The sequence below is a fragment of the Tamandua tetradactyla genome, chromosome 3 (genome assembly GCF_023851605.1).
Source record: "Tamandua tetradactyla isolate mTamTet1 chromosome 3, mTamTet1.pri, whole genome shotgun sequence".
NCBI classification, from domain to species: domain Eukaryota; kingdom Metazoa; phylum Chordata; class Mammalia; order Pilosa; family Myrmecophagidae; genus Tamandua; species Tamandua tetradactyla.
The window spans coordinates 215,695,967-215,715,655 of NC_135329.1; the positions used below are offsets into that span (position 1 = coordinate 215,695,967).

The 19,689-nt window shown below is 57.8% G+C and overlaps 1 pseudogene; it reads right to left on the bottom strand.

Annotated features, from left to right (window-relative positions):
• Positions 1–17,622: 17,622 nt before the first annotated feature.
• LOC143675907 (non-selective voltage-gated ion channel VDAC2 pseudogene) lies at positions 17,623–18,455 on the bottom strand (annotated as a pseudogene).
• Positions 18,456–19,689: the final 1,234 nt, after the last annotated feature.

Sequence of the window (19,689 nt, forward strand, 5' to 3'; positions counted from 1 at the left end):
CCTCGTCCTTCACGGCATGTGCTGGTCGATTGCATGTGTCCACTTGGCTGGGCTGTGGTGTCCTGTCATTTGGCCAAAGCCTGGCCTCGGTGGGGAGGTATCGTGTAGATGGGATTGGCACTTCCCATCAGTCAGTTTGAAGTAAAGGAGATGACCCTTCATAACGTTGGTGGGCACTGGAAGCCTTAAGAACAAAGAATTCAGGATTCTAGAAAGAAGAAGGAATTCTATCCCAAGGCCATAACCTCAGCTGCCCCCGGGATTTCCAGCCTGCTGGCCTCCCCCTGAGACTGCAGTCTCACCTTCACCGGGATTTCTACCCCCTGGCCCTCCTGTCCTCACAGTCACGTGAGGTGGTGCCTTAAAATAAATCCTGTACAGATAGATACACAGCGAGTCCCATTGGTCCAGGTTCTCTGGAGAACCCTGAGGGTGGACTCTTTCCTTCTACCCACCGCTGCAAGGAGGGAGACAGCAGGGACCGGGCAGCTTGCTCTGTGGGAGCCAGAGGCCAGCGGGCAGCGGGAGAGGGGGCTGCTGGGCGGCAGCGGGTGGGCGGCGCAGGGAAGCCAGTGACCCCCTGGCCGGCCGGGTCTAGCTGTCCACCACAGCAATGGCTCCTTAGTCAAGGTGCAGGGACACCGAGGCCTGCTGGCCCAGTGCGGGGCGGGCAGGAGAGAACCAGCCGGCTGCTAAGCACCAGCCCCAGACCTCTTTGCTGCTCTGCCTCTTCCAACGTGGCGAAAGATCAAGGCCCCGAGCTTGAAACAGCAGAAGGGAAATAGCTTGCAGACGGGGCATCTGGAGGCCAGAAGGGGTTTTAATAGCTGCGCTTGGAGGAGAGCGGGGTGGGGTTAGGCGCCAAGGCCCAGGCTGCCTTCCTGGCCTGCTCCAGGCGAGCCCCGCACCGCGGTGGGCCTCCCATGGCCTGGGGGCCCCCACTCCCACCGCTGCTCATCATGTTGATGCTCTGACTGCGGCTCTTCCGTCCAGGTGGTGGTTCTCTCCTGGCCGAGCCTCCCGGCCTCGAGTCAGGGCCTGCCTTGGGGCTTGGGAGCAGACTCAGGCCTGTGATTCCCTCCTGGCCAGGGCGAGGCAGTGTCCCCCGGTCCCTGCTGACCAAACGGGCCTTCCGGGTGGAGGGGACTTGAGCAGGTGCCCAGTGCCGCCAGGTCAGCTGTGATTGGGGTGGGACAGGGGTTGGGGCCTACCACTCTGTGGAGAAAGGAGGCCCTGTCTCTGGTCTGTTCCCGGATTCCCCCTTGCAGAGACCTTTGCTACACTGGGTTTGCACAGCACCTGCTTCTGGGAGCTTCATTTGCTCCTTCACGCCAGAGACTGGCTCCAGCTCAGGCTGCCCAGGACAGCGAGGGCCCCTCCTTGCTTTGTCGTCAGCTGCTGCCCACAAGCGGGCCAGCTAACGAGGCCCACAGGACTGACTGCTGGGCATCAGTGACCGCCAGGACTGAACCCTGGCCAGGCTTAGACAGCCCGGCCGGGTGGTGTTCCTTCCCCGGGATTTGGAAGGAGAAGCTGGTGTGGGAGAGGGCTGGGGTGCTGGTCGGGTCACCCAGCCCCTCCGAGTCAGAGCTGAGATGCGAATGCAAACCTCCCCGGCAGCCAGCACTTGGCGTCTCTGGAGCCCCTGGTCTCCTGAGGTCTCAAGCGGATGGATTGTCCAATCTGGTCCGTGTCCTTTCTCAGAAAGCACTGTTTTCCTCAAGTACAGTTTGGATCTCATCACCTCCCATCTCAGCAGCTGGCAGCAGCTCCCCTCTGGTGGGCGGCTGCTTTGGACAGTGGGGGTGACCGCGGGCAGGGCTGACCGAGGCCTGGGGTGACCGAGGCCCAGGGTGACCGAGGGCCAGGCAGGCAGACGCAGTTGCACCTCCAGCCTGGGCACGGCTGCGTGGCCAGGGAGGTCCGTGGGGAGGCACGTGCGGGGGAGCTGTGCCATGGAGCTGTTCAGGTCGGGGGGTTGGGCAGGCCGCTGGGTGGGCTGTGACTTGGCGGGTTCAGGACGATGCACAGACCCTGACCCAGACGCCCATTCGGCAGAAGCTGCTGCAGGCCGGGGAGTGAAGTCAGCGCCCAGCCCAAGCGCCTGCAGCAGCACCAAGGCCAGTGGACTGGGCCCTCCCGGCTCAGCTGAACAAGGTGCCCCCCAGGGGGGCAGGGAGGGAGCACAACAGGCTGGCTTGGGTTGGAGTTGGGGGCTTCGAGCCATCCCTGTGGGGCCCTTCTGGGGGCCTGGGTCCGCAGCAGGCAGAGGAAGTGAGGGAGTCTCGAGTGTGGAAGCCTGACACTGCTTTGTGCACCGACGATAGTCTCGCTCCGGGAGACGGAGGCACCTTCTCAGGGGTGCACTTGGGAGCCCAGAGATGTGCGTTTTCCCGCCAATCTCGGTCTGACCCGTCCTTGCCTCTGCCTGGGTGCCTGACGTCCAGCTGACAGCTCCGTGGGGCCGAGGGTGGAGGCCAGCCCTCACGGAGCCCCCTGATTCGTGGACGGCAGGGTTTTGGGTCAGTTTTTACTAATTGGTATTATTGGGATGTCTCGGATAGTAGAACATCTCGGGGGGCTTCTCCTGCTCCTGGAGCGGCTGCGAGGAACGTGCTCACGTGTCTTGGTGGCCCCGAGCCCTCGCAAGGCTTCCCCCGCCCCAGGCCCACCCCTCTGCGAGGCGCCTGCTGGTGCTCCCGCAGCCTCCTTTATGCCTTCCAGAGTCACCCCTCTGCTCGCCCTGTGCAGGGCTGCAGGAGGAATATTCCTCTTTTCATATTTATTTTGTTACTTTAATGGGATTTGTGGTAGAAGTCATAAAATGGCGAAGCCTGCCATTTTCAACTAAGAAGTGGAAAAGTTAGGATTAAAATCAGGAAAATAAAGATGCAACTTAAGGAACCTCACAAATGCACCGTCTTAAATGATTGAAATGACAGAGGCAAAATAATATTTTGAAATGTGAGTAGACTCAATTCGCCCAGCGTTTCCTGTCCCCCGGGGCCTCTTCCATCCATTTTGCTGGGAAGAGCTGTGGCCTCGGGAGGAGACGACACAGCTGGCTGGGGGCTCGGCAGATGCAGGGGGAAGGGGCTGTGGGGGCGCTCGGCCTTGGCGGGGGCTCGGCTGACACCACGCGCTGCCCGCTCAGTGGTCTCGGTGGCCGTCCTGTCCACGAGGAACGTCTCTTGCATGGTCTTGCTCCCGTTCCTGGAGCTGGGAATCTCAGGGGTCCGTGGGCTCCCACCCAAGGCCAGGGGTTCTGGTGGACGGCCTCTTCTGTTTCGTTATTGGGGACCCCTCCCGCTTTTCATTCTTCAAGTGGATTTGGCAGATTTCTTTGACCTGTTCAGGAGAAGGTTTGGTCCCAGTGGATTCTAAGCCCCTGGGGCTCTTGCCTACAAAAGGTTTCTGATGTCTGAGGCCACCCTGGGGTGAGGCTCTGGGGCCCTTGTTATTATATCCAGAGTAAGCGCAGGCTCTGGGCCTCTTGGCTAATGGGCTGCAATGTCTCCAGCCGTGCTGGTGGACACAGCCCTGCCGGTTCAGTGAGGCCGGCGGTCAGCAGAGCAGGCAGTCCAGGGATGCAGGCTGTGATGTGGGGGACGTCACCACATGACAACGGGGGCATTTCCAATAAGTAGGGATATTTAATACATGATTTTGGTTTTGTCCACCCATGTATGAAAACCTAATAGCCCCCACCCATTCCATACCTAAAATAAATTCCAACTGGAGCTAAGAAAGGAAAACTAAAACTACCAGAAGGAGGTAGAGGTTTTGTGTTCTTGGGGAAGAGGAGCTCTTCCCATGTGAGCTGTGCAGATAATCGATACCAGAAGTGAGACGGAATTCACAGGGGTCTCTCTGGGGCCTGGCACCACGGGGATTTTTTCCTTCCGGAGGCTCCATCTGCAGGAGCCAGGAGGGCTCCCCCGGGACCTGCGGGCCAGGCTGCCCGAGACCCCAGCACCCGGAGGGGGCCTTCTGGCTCTCCTGTGTGTCGGCTCCCCAGGGCTGTGTGGCCCGGCTGGACTGGAAGGGGCCATGGGGGTGGGGGGCAAATGCTTGTGAATCTTGTCCCAGCGTGTTAAACCTCAGACAATAGGAGGGTTTGCTTGGAAAGTGTGAAGTAGCAGACATGCAAGTCAACAGAGATGAACAGAAAGAAAGGGGAACAGAGTCTATTACCTTCAAGAATGAGGTCCCATCTCAGGCGGCTTTATGGAAGGAAATTGAGAGTGTGTCTGTTTAGGGAGGGTCACAGCTCCCAGAGGAGCATCTGATATGAAATTAACAAAACTCAGGGGGCCAGAGGCCAGGCAGCGGACGCAGGCAGTGGGGCGGCAGGTGGCAGGGGTGGGTGGTGCTCCTGAGTCCATGATGCAGCTGGTGGGCACGGCCCCTTCTGGAGTGGACACGGGTCTCCTGAAGTTATCCTCCCAGCCCGGAAGCGGTTGTTCCCCAGGAAAAAACTGTGCGTTATAGGGCAGGGAGAATGGACGCTTGGCAGCCAAAGAGCTACAAAGAAAGCAAAGAGAGGCCCACACTGAGGTGGCTCCAGGCTGCAGAAATTGTCTCAGGGAACAGAAGCAGGAGGCACAGCAAGCTGGCAATTCATTGTGTGAAGAGGGCTGAGTCTCAAGAAAAATGGTTTCAGGTGTTACTTACAATTGCCTATATTTAAAGGTAAGGAGGCCTTGTCATGCCAGAGACTTGGGCTCGATTCCCAGTGTCTGCCCATGCAAAAAAAAAAGGAAATTAAAGGTGAGGAATCTTTCCAGTCATCACCTGACAGGGATAGGGTTCGGGGTCTGAGCGTGAGGCAGCTCCTGGGCTGTCCTGTGCAGGATGCCATGTAAGTGTCACAGCCGGGCTGCAGCCCAGTGAATGTCTTGGGGCTATGTCCAGTGTCCAGGAGCAGAGAGCCGACGTGGGACCCACTGGGTAGAGATGGACAGGATGGCGCTCCATGGAGGCGGGGGGTGGAGGGGGAAGGTTCCAGGGTGCCATGAACCCAGAGCTAAGAGGCTGACTGTGGGAACAAGGCTGGTCGAGAAGGAGGGTTTCATCTCAGGTCCTCCCTTCAGTGCCTGGAAGCACCTGCTTCGTTGAGCAGCAGAAAGGAATGAGTTGGCAGGGCGCTGTCCCTTGAATGCTGAGCAGCCTCCCCCCACCCCCACCCTCCGGCGCTGACCTGCTTTGAACAGAGATCCTCGGCTCCCAGTGGGGACACGTGGCTTACGCTTTCCCATCTCTGCTTTCAGGGCCCTGGTGCCTTCTATCTACTCGATGACCCAACTGCAGGCAGGTAGGAGAGAGGCCGGTGAATCCGCGATACGACCCTGCCCAGCCTGGGCGGGCCGGGCCGGAAGGAAGAAAGAGGGGCTGATTCTTGACCTCTTCATGTGCGCTGTGTCAAAGCCAGGTATGTCTGCCACTTTTGCCGCCCAAGAGCTCGCAGCTGCAGGCGTGCCGAGCACGGGAGCAAATAGCCTTCCAGGTGCATTTGGTGACTTCGAGTTTATTTGTGTCGATTTATTCCAGTTACATTTGAGCATGGCATGATCGCACATCTCACGTGGATTCAGGAGCATGGCCCCTGGGGGGCGTGCAGAGGGGGCTACCCACGAGGATTCGGGAGCAGGGGCCCGTGGGGTGGACATGCAGAGGGGGCTGCCCACATGGATTCGGGAGCAGGAGCCCCTGGGGTGGGCGTGCGAGGGGGCTGCCCACATGGATTCGGGAGCATGGCCCTGGGGTGGGCATGCGGAGGGGGCTTCCTGGATCCACCTAATTTGAAGCATCTTTGGCTGAGTGGTGCAGAGAAAAGGATGTGGCGAAACCAAATAAGAGTCGTAGAGGGATCAAAGTATGTGCACAAATTTATTCCTTCTGGAAGCAGCTTCTCTTTCCCCTTTCCCCTCCTTCTCTATTTTTTCCTTATTTCCATCCCAGTGATTCTTTTTGTGGCAGAGCTCCAGGCGCCCTGTCCTGTGCATGGGGTGGCAGTTTCCTTCTGACTGATGGGCAATCGGAGGGGGACATCTAAGGGGCTTCCTGACGTCATGGTGGGCACGTGAAGTGGCCACCGGTCAGCACCGTCTCTCTCAGCAGTTCAAAGTCGGCCGCGGGTATCGCTGGGACACTTGTTTGAAACGCAGAGCTGTGTGGCCTGCAGGGTTTTACGTGCAGCCTGCGGGTGGCACCTCTCCCCAGCCTCTCGGTGGCTGCTGGTGGAATTTTCTAGGAGAATCCACGATGCCACCCAGTTCTGAACCCCCACCTGGCACGTTCATCCACGGAGGCTCCGGGGAGTTGAGCTCACCACTGCAGTGGCACCGAGGGGCTGGACACGTGGCCTCGTGTGGCCCTTGGGTTCTCTCGGCCACCCGCGGGGACCGCCCAGCACACCTGCTGCTCCGTCCACAGGCCCCCCCCGCTCCTCCCCCCCCCCCAGCTGCCCACACCACCCCCCCCGCCCTCTCCCGCCCCTGGGGCCTCGGCCCTCCCACTGCCCAGCAGACCACACCCTACCCCACAACTATTAACCTTGAGGAAAAAACGGGTTGAGGATGATGGAAATAAGGTGGATTTAATTTCCGGTTTAGCTGCCCTTTTAGAGATTATCTCAGGGGTTTCTGTCTTCTTAGTGGCACTGAAATGGCCTGGGACTCAGTCTGTGGGGAGAGGCGTTCCCTTGGAGTCTGGAGATGTAACGTCCTCAATTGCCCTGGTCTGTGGCTGGCCTGTGACCCCAGATCCATCTAAAACTGGGGTCCAGGGGTCAGGGGGCTTCACGGGGGGCCTAAGGGAGGGCCCACAGCCCACCCCCTCCAAAGAGTCCACACCCCCGCCCCCGCCACGGAAAAGGGCACAGAGAGGGGTGCTGGTCCTGTGTCTTCGGGGATCCGCAATGCCCCTCCCCATGCCCAGCTCTCAGCCTCCTGGGCTGCAGAGATGCACGCCCCCCGCCCCCAGCGCACCTGTGCGGCAGCCCCAGCGGATTAGGTGGATCGCGGCTTCCGGCGCCTACATCCATTAGCTGAGCGCTCGGGGCTTCGACCAGGCCGGTGGAGGCGGGGGGCCATCTAATAAATAAGTCATTATTAAAACCATTTGCCTTTTGACTGTTTGCATATATGATTCTTGAAATATCTCCTTCCTAATTGCCCAGATATTGACATTCTGCAGAGTTCTCTCTGCTGCGAGGCCCAGCGCTCCCCTCGTAAAGCTGCCGAGGTGAATCTGGGGGTGCTCACGCAGGTAGGGGCGGCGGGGGGCCCGGGGGGGCATTCAGGCATTCCCACACCCCCGCCAGGCCCAGCTTGGAGCCCAGGAGTCTGCATGTCCTTCAGCTGTCGTGGGCAGCTGGGAGCCAGCGGTTTCAGGCCATAGGGGTGCCAGGCCCGCTGGGCCATTGGGGCAGAGGCCCCGGCCAGAGCCCACGGCGGCGGAGGGGGCAGGGCAGGTGACCGGGCACCGCAGTACCAATGCCTCAGAGCTCCCTGGGCAGGGTCCTGGGACCCACCATAGACTGCAGGGCAAATGGCCCCGGGGCCCTGCATGCAGAGTAATGACAGCCAGCCGAGCTCAGCGTCCTCAGGTCCTCCTGAGTGGGTGCCCCTGGGTGGGTGCCCCTGAGTGTCCCCCCTGAGTGTCTCTTCCTGATTGTCCCCCTGAGTATCCCCCTGAGTGTCTCTTCCTGATTGTCCCCCTGAGTGTCCCCGAGTGTCCCCCCTGAGTGTCCCCTCCTGAGTGTCCCCCCGAGTGCCCCCCTGAGTGTCCCCTCCTGAGTGTCCCCCTGAGTGTCCCCTGAGTGTCCCCCCGAGTGTCCCCCCTGTGTTCCCTCCTAAGTGTCCCCCCCGAGTGTCCCCCCTGAGTGTCCCCTCCTGAGTGTCCCCCAGAGTGTCCCCCCAGAGTGTCCCCCGAGTGTCCCCCCAGAGTGTCCCCCGAGTGTCCCCCCTGAGTGTCCTCTCCTGAGTGTCCCCCCGAGTGTCTCCTCCCGAGTGGGTCCTCAGTGACTGTAGGTTTCTCAGCCGTGATGCTGGCGCAGGGTCATTCTCCACCTCTGCTCGGTTTTTGGGTTAAGAACCAGAGGTGTGGAGGGGTCGGGTCTCCTGTTAGGTCAGAGTGGGTTGGAACCCCACCTGGTCTCCAGAGTTGGGGTTCACCCTCCCCTGAAGCCCTGCAGCATGGCAGCATCTCGGGGAGCATCTGAGGGGGAGCCTGGGGCCCGGCTCTGCCCCCTGGGCAGGCCCTCCCTGCTCCCTGCTCCCGCCCCCGCCCCCTCCACTTCGCCCTGCAAAGCGCAGATGGCAGCTGCAGACCCGAGGGCAGGAGGCGTGGACGCAGGCGTTCAGGGACAGGGGGGTGCGGCCCCCCACACCAGGGGCTACAAGTCTGCGGGCAGAAGGCCTTCAACAAGTGGTCACCACGATCCTCAGGCCTGGTAGAGGTGCCCGGCGGCCCGTCTGTGTGTCCAGGCTGCCATGGCAACCCCACGCTGGGGCCCTGGTTTTGAGGACAGAAATCCCAAATCAGGGTATGGTCAAGACCTGCCTTCCCCTGGAAACCCGCACGTCCCGGAGCTGGCTGCCGTGGGCCATGGGACCGTCGCTGGCATCTGCACCCCTGCCCTGTGGCCGTGTCCTCTCCTGGCATCCACTGGCTTCCGGCCTCTCATGGCTTTCTCCTCTCCCTCGGGATTAAGTCATCGGGATGGCCGCCGCAGCTGGAGAGGACGCCTTCGAGAAGCCCTGTGTCACGGGGTCACAGCCGCCAGGCCACGGGTTAAGACGGAGCCCCCGGTTCAGCCTGCCGGGGGGCTCTCGGAGGGGGCCGGGGTCAGCGAGGAGCGGCGCGGTTGGGAGAAGTGGGGGCTGGAACGTGCAGGTCGCTTTCGCATTTGTATTTTAGGAGCAGCTGCGGGTTTCCCCGGGGCGGCCCCAGGCTAGGTGTGCGGGGCGGACACGCGGGGCCCTGGGAGCCCGGAGGCCAGCGTCAGCTGCTGCCCTGCGCCACGGTCCATGGGAGCAGGGGCCGCGGGGTCTTGGCAGTGACAGCGTGGCCAGGACTGACAGGGAAGTGCCCGACCCGGGACCTGTCTGGAAGCTGCACGGCCCCCAAGGCAAGGGGACAAAAGCACGTCTCCGAGAACCCCAGATGGCCCTGTGCCATTTGATCCTCTTGTGTCAGGCTCTGCCTGGAGGGTGCTTGCATTTTAATTATGACAGCAGCGGCCACTTTGCTTTCTCCAGAGCTGCAGCCCTTGGCCTCCTGCCCGCAGGTGTGACCGTTTCTCCGGGGCCCCCTGTGCCGTGCGTGGAAGTGCTCGTGGTCTCTGCTGTGGGGTAGCGGCCGCGACGCTTTATTCCCGCTTCCCTGACCTCTGTTGATTTTGAGCCTCGGCTCATGCTTGCAGGACATGACCTTGCTTGGAGTCACTTCTTTTGCTGCTTCTCTACGGGGAATATGGCTTTTCCTTATGAGCCCCAGTTTCCTGTATGTTCAAGACACCATTCTCCCTTAATTGATCGTCTGTGCTAAAACTGATTTTTTGTACATTTCTTATTTTCTATTGTTTTTTTTTTTTTTTGCCATATATGTGTCTTTTTTTTTTTTAAAGTAACTTTTAAAAAGCAAAGGGCACATCAATACGGAAAAGCACACACATTGTAAGTTTGCAGCTTGATGCATTTTAACAATGTGAACACACCCGTATGATCACAAGTCGAGATTTAGACCAGAAAGCCAGGTGCCCCCCTTGCTGCACCTTAGGACGAGTCTTTCAGGGTTCCTCTATCTTGACTTCTCACACTGCAGGTTAGCTTCGTCTGATTTTGAACTTTATATAAGTGGATTCATACAGTCTGTACTATTTTCTGATTGTGAAAATAACATGGTTATTTGATAAAATCAGAAATTAGATATATAAAGTATAAAGAAGAAAAAAATTTTAGTGTGCTTTAATATATGTAAATAATATATTTATTTTTTTCCCCTTTTGGGAAGGGCCTGTGAAATCTTTGCTTCTTTTTTTGTTTGAAGTTTGGCTTTAAAAAAAAAGTTTTTAAAATACTCTGCAATATATATTTTTTAATGTTATTGGCCCAGTTTTGTTATTTGAGGTACAGACACTTTGACGTTTTAAATAGATCGCTCCTTTGTTATTTGATTGTTTTCATATTTTAAAATTTCTTACTTGACCTACCACGAAGCCAGTTAAATATTCAACTATATTTCCTCTTAAAATTTTTATGGTTTCTTTTTTTATGTTTAGCTTTTCAATCTCTTTGGAATTTACTTTGGGATATGATTTGAAGTGGGGCTCTCACTTGAATATTTTCCCAGAGAGCCAGTTTTTTTCCTACACCGTTAGTGGAAAATCCACCCTTCTCTCTACTGCCTGTGGTGCTCCTTTTACCCTATCCGAAGCCCCTGCTGTGGGGCTTTTTTTCAGGGTTTTCTATGCCTGCCATTGATCTATTAATTCTTATACCATTAATTTACCGATTCCGTAATTGCCGTTTTCTAACATGTTTTAATATCTCAGAAGGCAAGGAGCTCTCCCCTGCTCTTCTTTTCCAGAATGTTGTAGCTGTGAAGTGGCACTAAACTCATCAAAATTGGGGAAAATTTCTTTGTTTACAATATACGGCTTGCCATGAGCACAGCTTTTTATCTTCCCATATCATTTTTCTCCTGTAAATCTTAAGAGGATGATAACTTTTGTCTGCAGCAACCTCTCTCCCATTGGAGAGGCGTGAGCACTTCGTGTGCAGAGAGCAGGTCACAGTGGGTACTTTCATCCTGGAACATCACACGGTGCGCGGCTGGGGGCACGAGCTCTGGTGCGGGTAAGTGTGGGGTTCTGGGGAGCTGCTGGCGGCCACCTGGGGGGTGAGGGGGGCTCCAGGCACCCCGACTTCAGCCAGAAGAGCTGCCCCCTCTCTAGTTTGTGAACCAGGCTGCCGCACAAGATTGCATTTTACAAACAATTCCTTTGCTTTGCCCAATTTGTTCGAAAATTGGGTCTTGAGTGCAAAAGGCAAAATCTCTAAGTGAGATTGAGACTCTCCATCCAGGAAGGGGAGATATTTGAAATCTGGGAATTTTTTTCTGGCAACCTCAGCTTCTCGGCATGTGGGTGGCCTTGCCATTGACTACTCGTAAAACCTAAGCAACGTTTAACCCTTTCCAAGGGGGATGGGAAGGCCTCTTTTCCATCTGGAACATTCCAGCTGGGCGGTCTCACCATTCCTGAAGAAGACTGAGCGACGTGACAGCGGCCCGCTGGCGGGCTCACCGGGCAGCACGTTCAGGGTCCTTCTTGGCTCATGGAGGCCACGCGGCTGCCTTTGTCTCTCCAGAACCAGCCAGTGGAGGGAGCGTTTCCTCTCTCGGTGGCTTCCTGGAGCATAAACCTGCGTTTTCTGAATAGAACGTGAATTCACTGACAGTACTCGATCCTTTTTCCTTCTGCCAAAGGGATTTCCACCTTTATCTCCTGTCGGGGCGGCGTGTATTTCAGACTGTGTGCTTCCTGCACAGTGGCTCAGCGCCTCTGACGGGGTTTGGCTTTTGAAAGGAGAGAGCAGCCTTCCTTCCCTCTCCCTTCAGCCCTTGCTGATAGTGATTGCTGCTGCGACTTACGATTTCTCCAGAGAAATGGAAATAGCAGTTCAGAGTCTTAAAACAATGTCCTTTGATGTAAGCGTTGCAGGAAATAAAACACCTTTGCAGTTGTGGGGTCCAGACGGGCACATTTCGGAGGGTCCCCAAGCCGCGTGGCTGCCCTTCCTTGTCCAGCTTGGCGTGGGAAGTCTCCTGCTCGGGCTGCCTCTCGACCCTGTCCACAGACGCCAGTGAAAGTCACAGGCCCAAGTGGTCCTGTGCAGCCAGCCGCCTCTCCATGTACATCCTGCTCCCTGCAGAACTCTCGCAGCTGCTTCTAGAAACTTCCTTCATCCCAGTCCCTTCCTGCTGATGGTCACCCACCCCATGTGGCAGGGACTTTGCCTAAAATTCGTGTGAAGTGTGGGCTCCCCCAGCTTGCCTTGAAAGGTGGCGGGATGGGAGCTGGGGTGGGGGCTAAGGGGGGCTGGGGGTGCTGGTGTGCTGAGGGGAGCTGGGGGGCTGGAGGTGCTGCTGTGCTGAGGGGAGCTGGGGGGCTGGAGGTGCTGCTGTGCTGAGGGGAGCTGGGGGGCTGGAGGTGCTGCTGTGCTGAGGGGAGCTGGGGGGCTGGGGGTGCTGCTGTGCTGAGGGGAGCTGGGGGCCTGGGGGTGCTGGTGTGCTGAGGGGAGCTGGGGGGCTGGGGGGACTGCCCACCCGCCGGGGCTCTGGGTCTGGGGAGCGTGATTCTGCTCCAGCGCCCATTGGATGTCCAGCGCGTCCCGTGGGGACCACAGCCTGCCCCAGGCCCTGAGCGCTGGCCTCAAGTGGTCAGGTAGGAGGTTCTGGACCAGCCGGACCTGGAGGAGGCTTTTAACCTTAGGACTAGGGAAAAGGGATTTGTTGGGGTTTTCTGAGCCCACCTGGCAGAGGGGTTCCGGTCTAGCATGTTTGACATAGGTGAGCAGCTTGTAGTGCCCTCTCCACGGCGTGGCTCCCTGGCTCGGCTGCCCGGGCCCTGCTGGGGTGCTGTGAAACGCACGCGGGCTGCCATGTCCCGCCCTCACGGGCTCTGACTCGCAGGTCGGGGTGCAGCCTGGGCTTCGGGGTTCTACAGACTCCCCAGATGGTTCTGGTGTGCTGCCGGGGGTGGGGGCGGGCCCTGGCAGACATCCTCCCGCCCTGCGTCCAGTCTCGGGTTCAAGGACTGCTGTCCCCATGGGGGCCAGAGCCGGTCCAGCCTCAGGACGCTGCCTCCCCCCAGTGGCCCAGTCCCCCTTGTGTGCGCGAGGGGCCCCCAGCGGGGTTTAAAGCCGCATCGGCCCATCTCCCGGGCAGCGGGGACAGTATTTCCAGAGGTCCCGCAGCTTTAAGGGGAGCCGCTCCTCACGGGGTCCCCGGGGCGTCGCTGAGCCCTGCCTGAGGACATGCACCTCTGCCTAAGCGCTTTGATAAAGAGTTCCAGGAGCAGTTCATGTTTTCTATGACCACGTTTTCTTTCTGAATCCTGCTCCGTGGAATCCGCGCACAGACGGGACGGGATTGCTTTCAGACCAGCGCAGGTGTTTTAACTCTGTGGCTCAGGGGCCCATCCTGGTCTCCCCGCCAGGGCGGGCACGTGCCTGGCATTGGGGAGAGGGTGCAGCTACAGGCCTGCCGGGCTCTTAGACTCCCCGCGGCCCCCACATCCCAGGTTTGGATTCAGGTGTGATGCCGTCCATCTGAGGGGAGGGGACTGAGCTCCATCGGGCTGGGTGGAAGGGCACGGGGGGGCATCAGAGGGGCAGGGGGAGAGGGGTGGGAGGCTGGCCAGTGGGGGCTCCAGGGCCGGTGGTGAAGTCCCCCGGGCTGGCTCTCTGCTCCCACCCCAGAGAACTTTGGACTGCGCGGGGGGCTGGGGGCTGGAGCAGAGGGGAGGAGCGCTGGGATGCGCAGCCTCACCCCTCTGCCTGCTGGTGGGTGGACGCTGGCCTCAGGCCTGAGCTGGGGTGGGGAGAAGCTTCCACCTTTGGATCAGCTGGGCCGGGCTGGGGAAGGGAAACCCACAGAACACGTTGGGATGGCTGGGGTGGCTGCGGGCACCCCACTCTCCTTCCCGGGCCCATCTGGGCGCCTCCCCTGGGCAATCCTGGGGGCACCCACCTCTGTGACTGGCTGGCTCACCAAGGCCACCATCCTCCCCGGCAGTCTGAGAGCCAGTTGTTCACCTGGAGCCACCTGCTCACCTGGAGCCACCTGATCACTGGGGAGCCACCTGCTCACCTGGAGCCACCTGCTCACCCGAGAGCCACCTATTCACCTAGATATCACCTATTCATCTAGGATCCCCTTGTTCTCCAGGGAACCACCTGTTTACCCAGTACCACCTGTTTATCCAGGAGTCACCTGATCACCTGGGAGCCACCTGCTCACCTGGAGCCACCAGATCACCAGAGAGCCACCTGTTCACCTGGGAGTTACCTGTTCACCTAGATATCATCTATTCATCTGGGATTCCCTTGTTCTCCAGGTAACCACCTGGTTACTAGAAGCCACCTGTTTAGCTGGGAGCCACCTGCTCACGTGGGAGCCTCGCTGAGTGCTCCAGCTTCTAGGGGCTCTGTGGGTCATCCCTACTGCCTCAGCTCTGCCATCGTTATGATCTCCCTGACAGGCGGGGGCAGGGCCACCAGAGGCCAAGGACCTCCTGGGGGGTGGTCAGATGTCTGAGCTCAGGTTCTCAGCACTAGCCCTCCCTTATCAGCACCCCACGGAGAAGTCCCCACATAGGAGCTTCACCCAGTTAGAGAATGGGACTGTCACCCCAATTCTTATGTTTGCTTTCAATCTTTACTACATTACTTGCAAAATCAACTCACCCTTCATAATTTTTATCAAGTTGTACAGTTGAAATAAAGCAGACCCCAGAGCCAGCATGAATTGAAATCCAATCCCAGCTTCCCCTCATTCCTGCTGTGTGACTTGGTATATGTTGCTTGGCCTCTCTGGGCCCGGACCTGCATTTTGAAAAGAGATAACGATAACTACCCCAGGGCTCAGCTGTGTGGATGACATTGGATCGTGTATCCCAAGCCCCGAGCACAGGACCACAGCAAGAAGTGGTGATAGCTGCTGGTCCAGGCTTGGTGAAGGTTCAGCCAGAAGCAGGAGGAGCCGGTGTGAGCTCTGAGTTGTCCATTTCTCCAAAGAGCATCACAGCGTGTGGGGCAGGCAGGCCTCTGTGGAGGTTTCTCTTGAACAGAAACAGCGTGTGAAGTCAAACGGGCAGCCCTCCCTTCCGGAAGCGTGTTATTGCACTGCACCCCCCACGAGGACCCCACATGCGCCGGCGCTGGCGGCCAACCAGGCCCCCCACTTCTCCACCCCCCACGTGGGCGGGGCATGCCAGTGACGGGAGGAAGGTGGGGCTACTGGAAAGCTCCCTGGAAAAATAAGAATTATGGGGAATGACATTGATTTAAAAGCTTTTTGGAGCCAGCTCACCTGTGAAGGTGCTCCGCAGGTGAGAGCCTTCCTGAGTGGAGACGAGGCCGGGTCTTTACAAGGGTTTTAATGAGTGCTGCTGAGACGAGCACCCACAGCCCTGAAGCCTGGAGCCAGGCGGAGGTGCCCGCCAGGAGTTTTATGATGTGGACCGGTTTCCTCAAAGGCTGTTGGAATAACATTCCCACCCGCTCTGCCGCAGCCCTCGGCTCTCGTAAGGGAGGGTGCCCACCTCCCCGCCCTGCCCGGGCCCCCCAGGGCGTCAGGGCCACCTGCGCTGGGGGTGGGGTGGGGTGGGGTGGGGGTGCTGCTGGGGCTTCGGCCCCCTCCTGCTGGGCGCACCTGCTGCCTGCTCCCAGAGCGTGGACCTGAGCTGAGCAAACGCCCTAAGGGGGAGCCGGGCCGGGCTGGGAGGTGCACGGTGGGGGACCTGGCGGGCCTGCCTTGGAGAGCGAGCCTGGAGGCGCCAGTGCATCCGGCTTCTCATCCAGAGGTGGCTGTCACCGGGTCGCTGTGCGGCCACGCACCTGTGGGTCCCCAGGGAGCTTCAGGGCAGGGCCGGGGGCCGGGGGCCGGGGCCCAGGGAACAGCGGGGAGGGGCAGGCAGCGGACAGCACATAGCTAGAAGCAAGCCCGGGGAGCAGGTGAAGCTGCAGGCAGGCACCGAGGACGGGGCTTAGCCACATCAGCGCGGTCACCTGGAAGGCAGGTGCCGGGGCTGCAGGGAGGCCCTTCCCTGGGGGAGGGCAGGGCGTGTGGGGCTAGGGGTCCTCACAGGGTCCTGGCTGCGCTGCAGGCATCAGAGGGGTTCTCTGGGCTGCAGCACCTAGAGCGGTTCCCTTGCACTGCTGGCCGTGACTCTGGCTGCTGGCTGGGAGCGGGGCGAGGCTTGCAGAGCAGGGGTCCCTAGAGTTCCTTCCGGTGACCCGCTTTGTGGATTAGACTTCTCACGTCTTGGCAGCTGGGTTTCCAGGAGCGAAACTGAAAGCTGCAGGGCTTAGGACCCAACCTGGGAATTAACAGCGTCACTAGTTACACTTTATTGGTCAAAGCATATCACAGAGACAGTCCAGATTCAAAGAATGGAAAAAGACTCCATCGCGTGATGGCAGAAATGGCAAAGAATTTGTAGTTGTCTTTACTCCACCACACCAGTCAGTGAGGACATGTTATCAGTTTTACATTCAAAATACATATTTAATAATAAGAATCTCTGCCTCCATTGTCCTGCCACCCTAATCCAAACCACCATCACTGCTTAGACCATGGTGGTGCCCGTAGTTGTGCTCCCTGCTTCTCGCTCCTCTTCCTGCCGCCACCTTCACACGGCACACGCATCTGGGGGCGGCTGGGGCTGTATGCTGTCACCTGAGGTCTGGTCTTGCTTCGGGCTGGGAGTGGGCTTCAGGCCTGCGCCCCACACCTCCTAATTCCGGGACCATGGGCCCCCCACGGTCTCATGGTGGCAGAAGTTCAAGAACCATGCAAATGTCTGCACACATCACGCCTCCCCAGTTCCATTGGCTGAGGACAGTCCCATGGCAATTCCCACTCAGTGAGGTGGGGAAGACGGCAGGGAGCTATGCAGAGGCAGGAGAGGAAGAGAGCGACGTGGGAGCTGGTGCAATCCCCAGTAGCGCCCAGGTTTGCTTGCTGTAGCAGTCCATGCACTCCTGATGGCTGCCCCAGATGCCTGCACACCTCTCTCTGCACGTCCCCTCCGTGTCTGCGCTCTGTCTGTCTCTAGCTCTCATCAGCGTCGCCCAGCAGTCACAGCACATGTTTACTGATGGACAGCTTTCTAGAAGGCTTCTCTGTACAAAGTCTTGAGAACGTCTGTGCTGTCTGACCCAGTAATTCCACTTCTCCCTGGTTGTAGAGAATGAACAGTGACAAACATTTCCAGGCCAGCAGGTCGGGCTGCATTGTTCACAGTAGGAGGAACTGGAAGTCCCGTCCTGTCCCCACAGTACGCGTCCTCGTTGGCCTTTTTCTTCTCCTGAGAATCTAGACGTTCTTCCAAGGCGCAGTCAGTCATGCACAGGGAGGGCTCCCGGGGTGCCCGGTTTCCTTGGCTTATTCCTTCATTCACTCATTTGTTTGTTTGCTTAGTCAGGGCATTTTCTTTTGAGCCCGTGTATGGTAAGCTGGGCATGCAGGAGTCTCACAGAACTCACGGAGTTAGTTTGCAGGGAGGCAGACATTTAATAACAGGTAAACAGACAGGAAAATGTATGGTGGTAATCACGTGTTTTTCAGTTTTCATAAAGGTCTGTGTCATTGCTGGTGGGTAGCACGTTAACCGTTAAATACATATTAACAAGGTGACCGCGTGGCGGCAGCATTGTAACTAGGTGACCAGTTCAACTAGAAACCAGCTAACAAGTGACTGTCTAAATATTTAAAATACAGCTCTTGTTTAGATCATCCTTTGTTCCCCTTCTTGAGGGTAAAACAGGGCCACTGGCCACAGTGGAAACGTGCTAAGGCCAAACCTTCCACGGCCCCTGCCCAGGGGTTTCTTCAGCTGGGCGAAGCCTCCAGCTCCAGGGTAAGCCCGCGTTTGTGGTCTCCAGCATTAACGCTTGTCCTGTCTACCAGACCTGACAGTGAAAGCTTCATGCCGGGCCTCAGAGTCCGAGTGTAGACACCCCATCAAACAAGAGCTGTTGACTTGTGCAGAGATGGAAGCAGCGGGACCCCACAGACCCACAGCTGCACTGCCAAAAAGAGCATAGTTGGTCCCCGAAGTCCAAGCAAGGTTTGCCGAAGTGTCAAGATCTTCACATACTTTCTGATAAATTGACCCTCCGAGTTCTATCCCATCATTGGTGTTAGTGTGTAGCTGACATCTCCAGTTCTGCAGCCCACTGCACAGTTATTCCTGGTCAGCTTTGATCTGGCATTGTCAGAGGTCACCTGGTGACCAGCGATCCAGCCCAAATAACCAAAGATGGCCGGACCATGGGTGGCAGGGTCAGCAACGTCAGAATCAACATCACAACCAAGGTTTATGCACGCTCTCTTGTAAGAAGACTCAAGTTTACAAAATGTCAGTTTCAAACCTTGACAAATCGGATCTTCGATAGCGGTTTCTGTTCCCCGAGTGTCGTCAGTGCTCCATTTTCTGTGAGCGTGAGTCCATGCCCAAACCATCTGTGCTCGGTGTCCAGGTCCCAGGAACTTCACCCGTGTCTGCTGGTGGAACCAGATGTTGGCATTCCCGTGCTGCTGCATGACTTTATTTTCACATCCAGCTTCACCAGGCCAAAACCAAGCCCTCTGTTGAGAATATATCTGGCAGCTTTGTCAAGGTCAGCATGCGTCGCCGTGGTGAGGCCGAGGGAAGGGGCCATATGGCTGCCTCCCGAGGGGCCACAGCCAATCTTCTCACTAGGTCGGCTCAGGATATGGCTGTAATATGTTTCCTTGTAGAAGAAAGGATAATGTGCAGTAGATGAGGACTATGGAGACTCACCTAAACTATGTGGTTGGGACAGGCCTCCGTGAGCAGGCAACATGGAAGCCCCCTCGTGAAAGCTGAGATGCTTCTGGTCATGATCAGACCATGGGAAAAGCACTCTAGGCCGAGGAACGGCATGTGTGAAGCCAGGTAGGAGAGACCTTGGTCGGTCAGGGAAATTGGAAGGGGCCTGGAGGTAGAGCTTGTGGAGCTTGGTGAGAGCTGGGCTTGGAGAGGTGGGCTGGGCTGGACCTCACGGGCTGTACTGGGCCGTGCAGGCTGTACTGGACCACACAGGCTGGGCTGGACCATGTGGGCTGGGCTGGACCATGAAGACTGGACTGGACTGTATGTCCTGGACTGGACCATGCATGCTGGAATGGATCTCACAGGCTGGGCTGGTGGATCTCACAGTCTGGGCTGGACCATGTGGGCTGGGCTGGACCATATGTGATCGACTGGACCACCTGGCCTGGACGGGACCCTGCAGGCTGTGTTGGACCATGTGAGCTGGGCTGGACCATGCACGCCGGCTTCAGAGAAGCGTTGGTGCTTTACCCAACATACAGTGGAAAGGCGCTGAAGGCTTGAAGCACGGTCCAGCTGAAGCTCACAAAGGGCCACTCTGGCCACCTTTGCAGCGTGGATGAGAGGGCGTGAGTGGAGTGAGAAGAGAGGCTGAGGGGGACCCAGTGGGCAATCGCAGGAGTCTAGAAAGGGATGGATGTAGCCTGGACAAGTGCAGTGGCAGTGGAGTGGCGCGGGCGCTAGGTCGAGAGAGGTGTTTGCAGAGGGCTGTGACCCTCCCTGGCAATGCCCTTTTATTTTATGACCCCTGAAAATCAGGCAGAGCAGAGCCTTGTCCAAGACCCAGCTCTCAGAGAAGGAGCCACCACACAACGGGAAACAAGTGTCTATTTTCAGCTGTGAGTTACAAAAAGAAGTTTTGGAACCTCTCAGATGAGTCATTAAGAAAAGGATTTTGTAGTCTTAAAAGGTTAGATTTTGAGCACCCAATGTCAATAAACATGCTTCATGCCATAAGCAACAGCTTTGGGAAGCATGCATAATGAACGTGAGACAGATTTTCCACCCTCAGGTTGATAAACACTCCACGGGCCGGGGAG